The sequence below is a fragment of the Zeugodacus cucurbitae genome, chromosome 4 (genome assembly GCF_028554725.1).
Source record: "Zeugodacus cucurbitae isolate PBARC_wt_2022May chromosome 4, idZeuCucr1.2, whole genome shotgun sequence".
Lineage (NCBI taxonomy): Eukaryota > Metazoa > Arthropoda > Insecta > Diptera > Tephritidae > Zeugodacus > Zeugodacus cucurbitae.
Window position 1 is genome coordinate 13,863,309 of NC_071669.1, and position 15,815 is coordinate 13,879,123.

Genomic DNA, 15,815 nt, shown 5'->3' on the forward strand with positions numbered 1-15,815 from the left:
ACACACACTTAAATAGTTATGCAGACATATGTACCTATGTACAATATGCGAGAGTATTAGTCGACCAAATGAGGTTTGGCATATGACATTGGTTGGCTCATTGTGATGTATTTTTCGGATGGTTATATTTGGAAATTTAAATTTTATTTTCACTAATCTAAGCTTCGCTTGCTTTGGTCTTTTCAACTATACGAGCGTATATGTAAATAAACCCGCTTTTATGGTCTCGCTGACTGACAAAACACACATATTTTCTCATTTCATTTATAGCCACAATCAAGAATGATACCTACGGTGCACCATCGCCGCAGCATTCGCTGTCGATTACATCACACAGCGCGACCTGGATGCAATTGACTTGGTAGCCACCAGAATATTCGCATCCGCATGAGAAGATTACCTACAGGTGAGTGGAAATGAATGGATGAATGACAGATTGAGAGTAACAAAAAGGAAGTGATATTTTATAGAAATCAGTTTGTGCGACGCAAAATAGTATTATGGTTAAGTGATCCACAACTGATTTTGGATTAAAAAAGATACCTAAATAGTTGAAGGTAGATCTCACTAACCAATACCCCTGATGTTTAGAACGACATCGAGTCCGACACCTATAAAGTAACTCGACAAGGTATTCATAGTAATCTAAGTGGGGTTTAAACGATATTTTGAAATTCAGTGGCTTTTGATCTTGAAATTTGAAAATAATCGAAAGTTCCAGACATAGTTCGCCAGTACTACCCTAAAAGAGACTGACTTATAAAGTGAAAGCGATATTAAGAACCCAAGGTTAACTACTATGACTTGTTCTATAAAACCTGATAAATACTAGTCGACCAAGTTGCTGAAAGAAGTCTCAACTTTGCTAACCACAAGAACATCGTGTTTCAGTTTATATCACTTTGGATTATCACTAGATTTCCAATTCAAATATCCTTCTTCATCTATCACCGACTCGATGAAGGCATCAGTGAGTTGCTTAGTCATGAGCCATATTTCAATTGACCCTTTCGTTAATTTCGTGGCATACTTGATTGAACGAGCCTCAAAATACTCGAATAAGTTTTTCCATTTTGATACATTCCCATCTGTTTCAAATCTGGTTTCAACGGATCCTTATGAAAGCCCCCAAGATATTTGATTTCAGTGTTGAAATATTTCCATGGATTTTTTCGAGTTTCGGACTGGACCTTATCTCAAATAATAATATATGATTATTTCCCTTTCGACCTCCTGTCCTAGAGTCTATCACAAACCGATGAAATCAGAGAGATTCAACAAAATCGAAACTAAAGTGGCATGGCTTCGCATGAGCAATCTCAAACCCAGCTCATAACATATACTCTACGTCGAAGCAATTGGTGAACATTCAACATCACTGCCTTCCGAAACGCTGGTGGCTTGGACCGATCCAGCGCTGCCGGCATTTGTTGATGTAAGTAAAAAATTTCAATAGGACCAAAGACTGTCTACGAAAGTACCTCCTAAATAATTTGTATAATCCACAGCCACCCACAGTACACCCTGCAGACAATATACCCGAAGGCGGTTCCATGACTATACTTTGCTTAGCTTTGGGTAATCCAGCGCCTACCATTTCACTCACGTCGGTGGCCATTTGGTGCGTCAGGACACATCAAGACACATGGTTACAGTTATACACAATGTCACTGCTGACATGGAGCACATATCTTGTTATGCAGACAATGGTTATGGTGTGCCTATGCAGGCCACAAGAAGAGTTAATATTTGCTGTGAGTAACGAAAGGCTTGAGACGGAGTTTTTGAGCTTAATCCTTACTCAATACTAATTTGTATACTTTCTATCTCTACTATTCTATTGTAGATGCACCAAAAATTGCCGCTGCCGGCATCACAGTCGCCTCTCTGGGCGATGAGGTGGAGCTGCGTTGCACAGTCGATGCGAAACCGACATCGACATCTAGCGTGACCATGATGGCCGTGTGCCAGTCATACAGGGCGGTCACTTCGATATCTCCACCAAGATGAATGAGTCACACACAAATCTCTACACAATGTCGCTGCGCATCAATAAAATGTTGGCAACGGATGTGGGTGATTACTTCTGTCATGCGGAAAATGCGTTCGGCTCTGCGACGTCGGCGGTTTCTGTGCGTATACGCACGACCCACGCGCTGGGACGCAATGTCTTAGAGTGTTGTCGTCAAATGCAAATGTCAAATGAATGTATCGATGGCCTGCCGTGCCGCTTGTAGTTATACGTCGACATCGAAGCTATCGCCGACAGACCCGAGTGTATTGTGGACTTTGATAAGTTGATGAAATGCGCGGCGGACGGTTCGGATCATCGCAGCTGTTGTGCGGATGCGAATGTGCCGAGAAAGTTTTTGAATTGGTGTCGCGGTGATGCGGTGCGTTCGAAGGAGATCTGTAGCATACAGTATTCACGTAAAATTGTGGGCTGCTTTGAGATGAATAGGGATAAACTGCCGGGACCACCGGAGAATATTGCTGTCAGCGTTGTTTCGGACAATGAAGTGATGATTAGGTGAGTAATCTGAAGAATGGGGAATTGAGTATAATCCGAGACAATGTCGGAAGATATTTAGTGTTAGGGTTAGGGATGCAGTTTAAGGTGATAAGGTACTGAAAATTCAGTTTCGAGTTCCGTGTTCATTCCGGTTCTCGACTGTTTTGTGGATCGCCACCTTTTAACTTCGATCGGTTTATAATATTTCCCACTGTTCCTTCTTAAATATCTCAGATGGGATCCGCCACAAAAGAACCCCAACGTTGTCGAAGGTTATCGGATATTTTACCACGAAGCAGCCATACTGGCAAGCGACTCGAGTGAGTCCAGTGGTGATGGCATGACCTACAATGCAACAACACTGCAAAATAACATCGAAATCAGACGCATTGATGTGAAGGACACCACGATGAATATAAATGGGCTAAAGAAGGATGTGCTCTATGAGCTCGTGGTGAAAGCTGGCAATTCATTTGGTGAGTTTGCTAATGATTTTTTAATAAAATATATCTAATATTATAGAACTTGCATATATAAATTGTATCATACAAATACCAACAACAATTTTTAATCAATGACCACATTAAATTTGACTTTCAGACGCCAGCATTCTCACCGACCCCATTAAATTCACGCTAGGCGATCATCATGTCACCTCAGCGACAACATATTCGAATGCTGTCGGCACCGTCAGTGGCATTGTGGCCAGCATTTTGGCTGTGCTATTAGCTGCTGCGGCCATTGTATTTTATCGGCGTCATCGTGCACGTAACGGTAAGGCTGTTAATGGTGTGGCATTTGAGAATCCAACATATACACGCGGACTGGAGCAAGTTCAGGTGAGTGCGGGTGGCGGTGGTGTGTTCTAAAATTTAAATTATACTATATGTTTGTAGATGTGTGTTTGATGTGTTAGTTATATTGGGGGATCGTAAGTATCTGTGTGTGTTGGTATTGAAATTGGATAATTGTTTGAGGTTATTTTGGGTAATGGTGGATAGATAATGGCATATAAGCAAGTTAATGGTAAGAAAAGCAAATGTGTTTGGAATTAAATTTGGAATTTTGAACAAAATAAAATATTAAAAATTCAGTGATTTTCGGAAAATTGGAAAATTATAACTTAAAATAAAGACAAAAATTTGATAATCGAAAAGTCACAATGTCATTCAATGTCTGCTTATTATTTGGTTTTGGTCGGGATGAAGGTTTCTTCAAATTTTGCAAAAAAAAAAGTACAATGTTATTAGATCAGCTATTCGATCCAAATATTTGGGAATAATTCAACCACTCTCTTGGATATCCAATTGGCTCCCCTTCTCTTCCTAATATACATCTTGAAAGTAAAATCGGTCAATAAATACAATATTCGTTTATTATTTGACACTGGCGACACCTTGAGGGTTTTTAATGAAATTAATATGAAATCCTCTGTAATGTAGTAATTTATCCAAATTGGGATTTGAGATTCCGTTTGGAGTATATAATGCAATTCAGAAATGATGAAAATTTAGTCAGAGTTGCATAACTGCATAATTTGTCATCGATGGGTCTAGATTCAGTAACTGACAAATTCAACCACTTAATAGCTTTCAAAAATATCTACGCCCAAATATACCAGTTGAATTATTCCCTCTACTTTGTTGTTGTTTCTTTAATGCCATTAAATTTTAATTAAAAATTATATTTCCCCTTTCTTCTTTCTATTCCATAAACATTTTCTTTTAATATCTCCGAAATTCAAAAAATTATATATATTTTTTGAATATATTTTATCCACATCCATCCCAATTTTTTCTTGCAACAAATACACGCAATGAATATTTATTTGCTAATCCCCAAAATAAATTCCATGCTTTTCACTTTCACTTTGCTTATGCAAGCGAGACGGAGTAAAAAAAGTAAAGCGAAAACAAATGGCCGACGAAGTGTGTGAGCTCAAGCCTTTTTTCACTTTTATTAATGCCGTAAAAACCAGGAAAGATAGGAAATGTAAAAAAAATCAGCAAATCCCCCTCTGTGAGTAATTCCCAACTGCAATATTTGACTTTGTTTGCGTAAATGCTAAAGCTGCAACTGCAGCAGCTTAACTGGCCGCTTAAGCCCATTTACATAACTTACAGCGGGAATAAACGACACCTGGATATATTGTATTGATGGCTGTGGCCGTTGTGGTGCTATTGTTGCTGCTGTTGTTACGGTTGCTTCGCTATTAATGGAAAATATGGCGTTGCTGACCGCCAACCGACGAACCGTGGAATCGCCGACCAAAAACCGCCCATCCACCGAAATATACCAACAATGCGCTACGCACCAAACGCCCAACTACAAATACATTGCCTAATCACCCAACCCACACTGGTTGGCTTGGTTGATGCGCGCTCTCTCCCAATTTGGCTTTGCTGCATACAGGAATTGACCACAAATGAGACCAGCATTGCGCTGACGAATTTGGAGCCGCACGCATTGTATCGCATCATGGTGGTGACGCGCGGACGTTATGGTACAGCGCATCTTCAATGTTGCTGATCAATACCACCGATGATGAGAATGGTGAGTGTGGTTTAGATAGTACCTTTACATATATAGAAACTTAAATGAAAATGCATATTCACACATTTTGGTACATACCCTGTAGGAAAAATTTAACTTGATTTTATAACTAGTGCGGATTTCATGAGTTTAGGTTCCAAACTATTATTTTCTTCTTTTTTATCGGACCTTATTTTTTGTAAGTCCTCATATCTAAACTTCTTCTAATCCTATTAATCGCCGTCGAATGCTGGTGATTAGGTTCAGATTCACTTGGACTGTCACCAAGAAATTTGAAACTTTCAAATTTTAGTCTATTTAGACACTACTTTAGCCTCCCAATTTCTAGTGGAATCATTTTATATTGTAACTTAAATAATACTAACGGAAAGTTACAGAGAGTTATCGACATCTCATATATATATATATATATCCTATAATATAAATAATTAGTTCGATTGGAGCAGTTTTTAAGCAATGAAGAAAGTCTTTGCCGAAGCAAAATCAGTTTAAAATGTAAATCTATTACCTAATTAAACTGGTGGCAAGCTTTTAGGGTAATAGAAAAATAGTTATAAAATAGTCATTTACAGATTACTACCACAATGATACACAAAAAATTCTTGCAGGGTAACTATACCATACACACACTTAAATAGTTATGCAGACATATGTACCTATGTACAATATGCGAGAGTATTAGTCGACCAAATGAGGTTTGGCATATGACATTGGTTGGCTCATTGTGATGTATTTTTCGGATGGTTATATTTGGAAATTTAAATTTTATTTTCACTAATCTAAGCTTCGCTTGCTTTGGTCTTTTCAACTATACGAGCGTATATGTAAATAAACCCGCTTTTATGGTCTCGCTGACTGACAAAACACACATATTTTCTCATTTCATTTATAGCCACAATCAAGAATGATACCTACGGTGCACCATCGCCGCAGCATTCGCTGTCGATTACATCACACAGCGCGACCTGGATGCAATTGACTTGGTAGCCACCAGAATATTCGCATCCGCATGAGAAGATTACCTACAGGTGAGTGGAAATGAATGGATGAATGACAGATTGAGAGTAACAAAAAGGAAGTGATATTTTATAGAAATCAGTTTGTGCGACGCAAAATAGTGGTTTCAACGGATCCTTATGAAAGCCCCCAAGATATTTGATTTCAGTGTTGAAATATTTCCATGGATTTTTTCGAGTTTCGGACTGGACCTTATCTCAAATAATAATATATGATTATTTCCCTTTCGACCTCCTGTCCTAGAGTCTATCACAAACCGATGAAATCAGAGAGATTCAACAAAATCGAAACTAAAGTGGCATGGCTTCGCATGAGCAATCTCAAACCCAGCTCATAACATATACTCTACGTCGAAGCAATTGGTGAACATTCAACATCACTGCCTTCCGAAACGCTGGTGGCTTGGACCGATCCAGCGCTGCCGGCATTTGTTGATGTAAGTAAAAAATTTCAATAGGACCAAAGACTGTCTACGAAAGTACCTCCTAAATAATTTGTATAATCCACAGCCACCCACAGTACACCCTGCAGACAATATACCCGAAGGCGGTTCCATGACTATACTTTGCTTAGCTTTGGGTAATCCAGCGCCTACCATTTCACTCACGTCGGTGGCCATTTGGTGCGTCAGGACACATCAAGACACATGGTTACAGTTATACACAATGTCACTGCTGACATGGAGCACATATCTTGTTATGCAGACAATGGTTATGGTGTGCCTATGCAGGCCACAAGAAGAGTTAATATTTGCTGTGAGTAACGAAAGGCTTGAGACGGAGTTTTTGAGCTTAATCCTTACTCAATACTAATTTGTATACTTTCTATCTCTACTATTCTATTGTAGATGCACCAAAAATTGCCGCTGCCGGCATCACAGTCGCCTCTCTGGGCGATGAGGTGGAGCTGCGTTGCACAGTCGATGCGAAACCGACATCGACATCTAGCGTGACCATGATGGCCGTGTGCCAGTCATACAGGGCGGTCACTTCGATATCTCCACCAAGATGAATGAGTCACACACAAATCTCTACACAATGTCGCTGCGCATCAATAAAATGTTGGCAACGGATGTGGGTGATTACTTCTGTCATGCGGAAAATGCGTTCGGCTCTGCGACGTCGGCGGTTTCTGTGCGTATACGCACGACCCACGCGCTGGGACGCAATGTCTTAGAGTGTTGTCGTCAAATGCAAATGTCAAATGAATGTATCGATGGCCTGCCGTGCCGCTTGTAGTTATACGTCGACATCGAAGCTATCGCCGACAGACCCGAGTGTATTGTGGACTTTGATAAGTTGATGAAATGCGCGGCGGACGGTTCGGATCATCGCAGCTGTTGTGCGGATGCGAATGTGCCGAGAAAGTTTTTGAATTGGTGTCGCGGTGATGCGGTGCGTTCGAAGGAGATCTGTAGCATACAGTATTCACGTAAAATTGTGGGCTGCTTTGAGATGAATAGGGATAAACTGCCGGGACCACCGGAGAATATTGCTGTCAGCGTTGTTTCGGACAATGAAGTGATGATTAGGTGAGTAATCTGAAGAATGGGGAATTGAGTATAATCCGAGACAATGTCGGAAGATATTTAGTGTTAGGGTTAGGGATGCAGTTTAAGGTGATAAGGTACTGAAAATTCAGTTTCGAGTTCCGTGTTCATTCCGGTTCTCGACTGTTTTGTGGATCGCCACCTTTTAACTTCGATCGGTTTATAATATTTCCCACTGTTCCTTCTTAAATATCTCAGATGGGATCCGCCACAAAAGAACCCCAACGTTGTCGAAGGTTATCGGATATTTTACCACGAAGCAGCCATACTGGCAAGCGACTCGAGTGAGTCCAGTGGTGATGGCATGACCTACAATGCAACAACACTGCAAAATAACATCGAAATCAGACGCATTGATGTGAAGGACACCACGATGAATATAAATGGGCTAAAGAAGGATGTGCTCTATGAGCTCGTGGTGAAAGCTGGCAATTCATTTGGTGAGTTTGCTAATGATTTTTTAATAAAATATATCTAATATTATAGAACTTGCATATATAAATTGTATCATACAAATACCAACAACAATTTTTAATCAATGACCACATTAAATTTGACTTTCAGACGCCAGCATTCTCACCGACCCCATTAAATTCACGCTAGGCGATCATCATGTCACCTCAGCGACAACATATTCGAATGCTGTCGGCACCGTCAGTGGCATTGTGGCCAGCATTTTGGCTGTGCTATTAGCTGCTGCGGCCATTGTATTTTATCGGCGTCATCGTGCACGTAACGGTAAGGCTGTTAATGGTGTGGCATTTGAGAATCCAACATATACACGCGGACTGGAGCAAGTTCAGGTGAGTGCGGGTGGCGGTGGTGTGTTCTAAAATTTAAATTATACTATATGTTTGTAGATGTGTGTTTGATGTGTTAGTTATATTGGGGGATCGTAAGTATCTGTGTGTGTTGGTATTGAAATTGGATAATTGTTTGAGGTTATTTTGGGTAATGGTGGATAGATAATGGCATATAAGCAAGTTAATGGTAAGAAAAGCAAATGTGTTTGGAATTAAATTTGGAATTTTGAACAAAATAAAATATTAAAAATTCAGTGATTTTCGGAAAATTGGAAAATTATAACTTAAAATAAAGACAAAAATTTGATAATCGAAAAGTCACAATGTCATTCAATGTCTGCTTATTATTTGGTTTTGGTCGGGATGAAGGTTTCTTCAAATTTTGCAAAAAAAAAAGTACAATGTTATTAGATCAGCTATTCGATCCAAATATTTGGGAATAATTCAACCACTCTCTTGGATATCCAATTGGCTCCCCTTCTCTTCCTAATATACATCTTGAAAGTAAAATCGGTCAATAAATACAATATTCGTTTATTATTTGACACTGGCGACACCTTGAGGGTTTTTAATGAAATTAATATGAAATCCTCTGTAATGTAGTAATTTATCCAAATTGGGATTTGAGATTCCGTTTGGAGTATATAATGCAATTCAGAAATGATGAAAATTTAGTCAGAGTTGCATAACTGCATAATTTGTCATCGATGGGTCTAGATTCAGTAACTGACAAATTCAACCACTTAATAGCTTTCAAAAATATCTACGCCCAAATATACCAGTTGAATTATTCCCTCTACTTTGTTGTTGTTTCTTTAATGCCATTAAATTTTAATTAAAAATTATATTTCCCCTTTCTTCTTTCTATTCCATAAACATTTTCTTTTAATATCTCCGAAATTCAAAAAATTATATATATTTTTTGAATATATTTTATCCACATCCATCCCAATTTTTTCTTGCAACAAATACACGCAATGAATATTTATTTGCTAATCCCCAAAATAAATTCCATGCTTTTCACTTTCACTTTGCTTATGCAAGCGAGACGGAGTAAAAAAAGTAAAGCGAAAACAAATGGCCGACGAAGTGTGTGAGCTCAAGCCTTTTTTCACTTTTATTAATGCCGTAAAAACCAGGAAAGATAGGAAATGTAAAAAAAATCAGCAAATCCCCCTCTGTGAGTAATTCCCAACTGCAATATTTGACTTTGTTTGCGTAAATGCTAAAGCTGCAACTGCAGCAGCTTAACTGGCCGCTTAAGCCCATTTACATAACTTACAGCGGGAATAAACGACACCTGGATATATTGTATTGATGCGGGCACACTCGCACGCAGAGGCATACATGTGTGTATGTATTTTTGAAAGTGCTAGTGTGCATGTGTATAAAGCGGAAACATAAATATTTATGTGTTTGTGGATTTGTATATATATATATATGTATATGAGTGTGTACACATATATATTCATATTTATATTGGTATCTGCCGTAGAGTAACCCAGTATTGACCTGGAATATAGTGCTTTTGACTAGCATTAGTGGTGTGCAGTGCTTACCATAATGGTATTAGGGTGGTTTAAAATATTTCAAATATTAATTGAGAAGAAATATGGCTTAAATATGGTAACTAATTATGATCATAGTATTTAAAACAAAAACTATATAAAAATATATACAGTTTAATTCATAAAATCAAATAATTAAAATTTAAAGAAAAGAACATATATTTAATTTCTACTAACGTAAAATTTAGAAATATTTCAAAGTTGAGCTTGAGTGTGTTTAGAATTTATTCTTATAAATTTAATAAATTTAATTATTAACTAAAAAATCTATATTTGGAAAAAAATTGATAAATATCGAAACATTTAAAATTAAAATACATTTTAAAAGATAGGAAAAAAACAAAAACCAAAAGGAAATATATTATTAAAAATAATTCAATGTTATAAATAAAGTAAATATTCCATATAATGAGGGTTCAAAAATTAAATAATTAAAAATTAGTTATGAAAAACGTGTGTAGTGGTTAAAGAGGCGTCCTACGCATGTACTATTTTCCGTGGATCCCTTAAAAGGCTTCTAAAAGTAATGGATAATAAGTTCGTGAAGCATGTAGGAGAAATGTAAGCGCCAAGAAACAAAAAAAAAATAAGAAAATAGATTAATGGCTTAACTGAAATTAATATAAGATATTTTAAAATTAACAGTGAAAATTTACTGTAACTGTAAACTGTAGAAAAGTTGAAAAAGTTTGCAAATTAAAAATTGAAATTTCAAAAATAAAAACAATTTGTTTAACAAATTTGTTAAAAAAAGAAATACATTATCTTTGAATAATAATAATTTTTTTATATTAAAAAAGATATTTTAAGTAAAGCTTCTATGTTTTGTATATAAACCACATAAAACATTATTTATAAACTTTTTATTGTTTAAGTACAATAAGTCCATGTGGCAGAGTAGCTTATGGGGAATCTAACCTCACATGGTATTCTCAGTATGTGTTATAACTAAATTTAGAAATAGTTTCTGCATAGAAATACCATTAAATTAAACATTTAAATTTATTTAATCTAAAATTTAAGTTTTAATAAATGCATTTTTTTATTAAAAAAATTTTAAACCAAATTTAGATAATAATTTTTTAGCATCCAAAAGTTCTAAATTGAAAGCAGCTCACCATCTTTTTTAAATGATTAGCAAACAGTTTGCTTTCAAAATGTATGATCCCCCTTAAGTTGCATGTATGCCACTATCCTCAACCTTGTATGGGTATGTGCGAATGTTAAAGCGAGTTATTTTTCTTGTTTTTGCAATTTTTAATCCACTTTGCATATTTTTTATTTACCCATACTATATATATTCATACGTGTGTATTTATGTACTTGTATAAATACTTCAATTTGAAACTAATTTTAATAAATATTTTTCTGTTCTCTTTCTTTTTCCTCCTGTTTATCTTTCTTTCATGTTCCGTGTATTTGTTTGCGTGGCTGGGCCAATGAAATGACACAATGTCTCCCCGCATTCCTTTATTCAATTTATTTTACTATGCTATATGTGCAACAACTACCATCACTACTGCATCAACCACTACTAATAACGCAGATGCTGCGCAGCTGTTTTTGTTTTTGCCACTTGCGCGTGGATTGTGTATGTATTTGCATATGTGTGGCTAAAATTCGACTTATGGATGTGTCAACGAACGAACTACAACAACAACAATTCTTTATCATCGATAAAGATGAAATGGCGACGTAAATAAAATCATAAAATCTACAACAAACAGCGCTTTGGCAAACAACACTAACTTGGCAACTATGCGCGGATATAAATATTGAAATTTGAATTTGAAAAATATAAATACATTAATTTAAACAAATACTAATAATACTTAAAATAAAATAAAATAAAATAAAATAAAATAAAATAAAATAAAATAAAATAAAATAAAATAAAATAAAATAAAATAAAATAAAATAAAATAAAATAAAATAAAATAAAATAAAATAAAATGAAATGAAATGAAATGAAATGAAATGAAATGAAATGAAATGAAATGAAATGAAATGAAATGAAATGAAATGAAATGAAATAAAATAAAATACAACAACCAATAATACCTTATTCCATTCTCTCGCGCTATTTTTAATCTGCCATATATTTGAACACGATTTTTTTTTTTCACCCTATTGGCATAAATCGACTGGCGTGCACCATTGTTCCGTAACCATTCAATACGCTTACTTTTTTTATACTCTCGCAAATGTTGCTAAAGAGAGTATTATAGTTTTGTTCACATAACGGTTGTTTGTAACACCCAAAACTAAACGAGTTGGATATACCAACGTGATCAGGGTGAAGAGTGGAGTTCAAATCCGAATGTCTGTCTGTCCGTCCGTCCGTCCGTCCGTCCGTCTGTGCAAGCTGTACCTTGAGTAAAAATTAAGATATCTTGATGAAACTTGGCACACTTATTTCTTGGCACCATAGGAAGGTTGCTTTCGAAAATGAGCAAAATCGGACCACTGCCACGCCCACAAAATGGCGAAAACCGAAAACACATAAGGTGCCATAACTAAGCCATAAATAAAGCTATGGAAATAAAATTTGGTATGCAGGATCGCACTATGAAGGGGCATATTTGGATGTAATTTTTTTGGGGAAGTGGTTATTTGTATATATATCGCAAACCAATAAAGCTATATAAACCAAACTCTGCAGTCGTTTTTTCTAGCCACTTCCTAATACAGTCCAAAAATGAAAGAAATCGGATCATAACCACGCCCACCTCCCATACAAAAGTTAGGTTGAAAATGACTAAAAGTGCGTTAACTCACTAACGAGAAATATCAAAAACACCAAATTTCACATAAGAAATGGCAGAAGGAAGCTGCACTGAAATTTTTTTACAAAATGGGAAATGGGCGTGTCGTCGTTCACTTATGGGTCAAAAACCATATCTCAGGAACTACTCGACCGATTTCAATGAAACTTGGTTTGTAATAGTTTCCTTCCATCCCAATGATATGTTGTGAAAATTAGCCACATCGCTTCACAACCACGCCTACTTCCTATATACCAGAACTTTAAAGACGATCTGAATCGTTTACTTTACAATATATAAATTAAGTACTAGTGAAGATATCGGTGCAGAACTTTGCACAAATACTATGTTAATAGTGTGGCAGCCCCATTCTAAAAATCGATGAAATCGGACCATAGGTTTTTAAGGCCCCATATATCGAACACGAGGACCTCGGTGCTTCTAACCTAATATTATGGTTTCCAACTTTCAATGGACTTTATATAATATATATGACGAATATGTGGGTCAAATTGTTTATTATATAATATAAATAAAGTTAAATAAAAAAATTGCGAGAGTATAAAATGTTCGGTTACACCCGAACTTAGCCCTCGCTGGCTCTTACGCGCCTCGGCGATGATGATGCTGGGTGTGTGAATGCTACGCGGCAACAACAACAAATATTTTTTTGTTTATTGCTTCTTTCGCATTTTTTCCGTTTCGCAATAAAAAATTGTAAAAAAAATAAATCGCACAGCTGCCCACAGTGACATCGGCCATCACGCATTCCGGCAGCACCGCCCTGTCGGCGCAACGTGATGGCATCGTCAACGATGCAAATGCGGACGCTCACACACCATGCAACGAAGTAAATCCGACAATTTATGAAGAGCTCAAACTTGGCCAAGAAGGTGCTGGATTCAAGAAACTTGTGCCATAAATGCCAAAAACAAAAAACTGTGCAATAAAACTCAAAAGCAAACACAAACAAAAACACGAACAAAGACACACACACAGACGCACAGATATACAACAACAACAAAATAGAAGGAATAGACATAAAAACAAAAGAAGAAAAAACTCCTCTTAGCGGTACAAGCAACAGTTAGCTAACAGGAGCAAAAATATAACACAGAAACGCCCAAAAATACATATACAAAAACACACGCACACCTATACAATAATAAAAACTAGTAGCTAGCAGCTGTTGTTGCTATTTATATTCGGATTTATATTTGTATTATGCTAGCACACTTAGGCGTATACGTAACTTTCTGAAGATGTATGCTAGGCAGCAAGTGAAGAGAAAAATACAAAAAAAAAGCAACAAAAAATAAAAATGTATAAAAAACAAAAAAAGTGAATAAGCATTAAATGCTATAACAAATTGTGAGTTACAAAGTAAAGTAATTTAAACTTAAAGTATAAAAAATTCCAAAAACAAAAATAAAAAAATCTTAAAAAATAAACCTAGCTTAGCTTAAAAAAAAAGAAAAAAATCACAAAATAATATATAAAATAAAATAAAAAAAAAAACAAAATATAATAATTCACACTCATAATTTAAGTCGCGTGAAGTGCAGTTGATTTTAATCCTTAGTTTAAGTAGCAAGTGTATTGTTTGTTTGTTGTACGCACGTTGGTAGCGCACGCGCATAAGCACACCGAAAAAATTGTAACATTAATTAATATTTATTTATGTGTATAACCACGTGTATTTGCTTTATTGTATTACTATATCAATTATTATTATGTATGTATTGTAAATTTTTAGCTACTAAATTTAAATTAAAAACTAAACCAAAAAAAGATGAAAAAGAAAAACATAATATTCCTGTAGTTTGCTTACTTTATTCTTCATAATCACATTCTTAAGGTTATATAAAATGTAAAATCGCTAGCAAAAGGACTGTTGGGTTTATAATGATTTTTATTAGATCTTTAGGAAGTTCAAACTCGAATGATGGTTTTTAAAATTATATCTTCTTTATAAAAATTCATCGATCAAAATGTTCGGGTGTAATCGAACATTTTATACTCTCGCAATTTATTTATTCAATTTTATTTTTTTATAAGAACATACAACAAGAACAAGAACATACAATTTGAACCAAATATTCGGCAAAAAGTTCATTAGAATAACGAAAATCATCGTATGTATTATAGTATATAGGCTGCTGTAATTTCTGAATTATATCCATGACTATATGCTCACTTAATTTTGCTAAGTATATCACATATTAATCGAAGCGTAATGAAGCCCACCATATTTTTGAAAAACCTATAATTAGTTATATGGGAGCTAGGGGAAGTTAGGACCCAGTTTAACTCATTTTTGGCACAGAGACCCACTATTAAAAGAAAAACATTTCCTCTAAATAATCATAAATTTCTGCGAGATTTACCGACTGTGTTACGAACTGAGTATTTCGCCTTCGATATCTGCGGACTCGAAAAGTTATGGTCCGATTCCGAGAATCGGTTTCGAGAATCGGAGAATAGTAATCAAGTGCAGTATTTGTATAAAGTTTTATTCCGATATCTTTATTGGTTATATTATATAGTGAACCATTCAGATGGATTTTAAAACAGTATTATATGGAAGGTCGGCGTGGTTGTGAACCGATTTCACCAATTTTTTAGCGGGAATATTATGTTCTAAAGAACATATTATGTTCCAAATTTTATTGTAATCAGTCAAGTAGTCCTTGAGATATGATTTCGACCCAAAAGTGGACGATCCCAAACCTGTTTTACATTTTTTATAAAAATCTTAGTGCAGCTCCCTTCTGCAATTTCTTCTGTAAAATTTAGTGTTTTTGAGGTTTTTGAGGTTTTAACCTTTGCTTTGTAATGGAGGGTGGGCGGTGTTATTATCCGATTAAATCTATCATAGTGTATAATCGGATGCCAGTAAATTTGATTTATGCAATTTGAGGAATTAGAGAGAAAAAAACAATAGGGGCGAGTCCACGCCCACTTTTCGAAAAAAAAAATTGCACAATCAAAGCTATTCTCCCAATGGAATTGACTTTTTATTAATATTTAAAGATATTCTATAAATAA

The 15,815-nt window shown here is 35.7% G+C and overlaps 1 pseudogene; it reads left to right on the forward strand.

Moving 5' to 3' along the window:
- LOC128921408 (Ig-like and fibronectin type-III domain-containing protein 2) overlaps positions 1–13,783 on the forward strand; it is a 28,388-nt pseudogene extending 14,605 nt beyond the window's left edge.
- Positions 13,784–15,815: the final 2,032 nt, after the last annotated feature.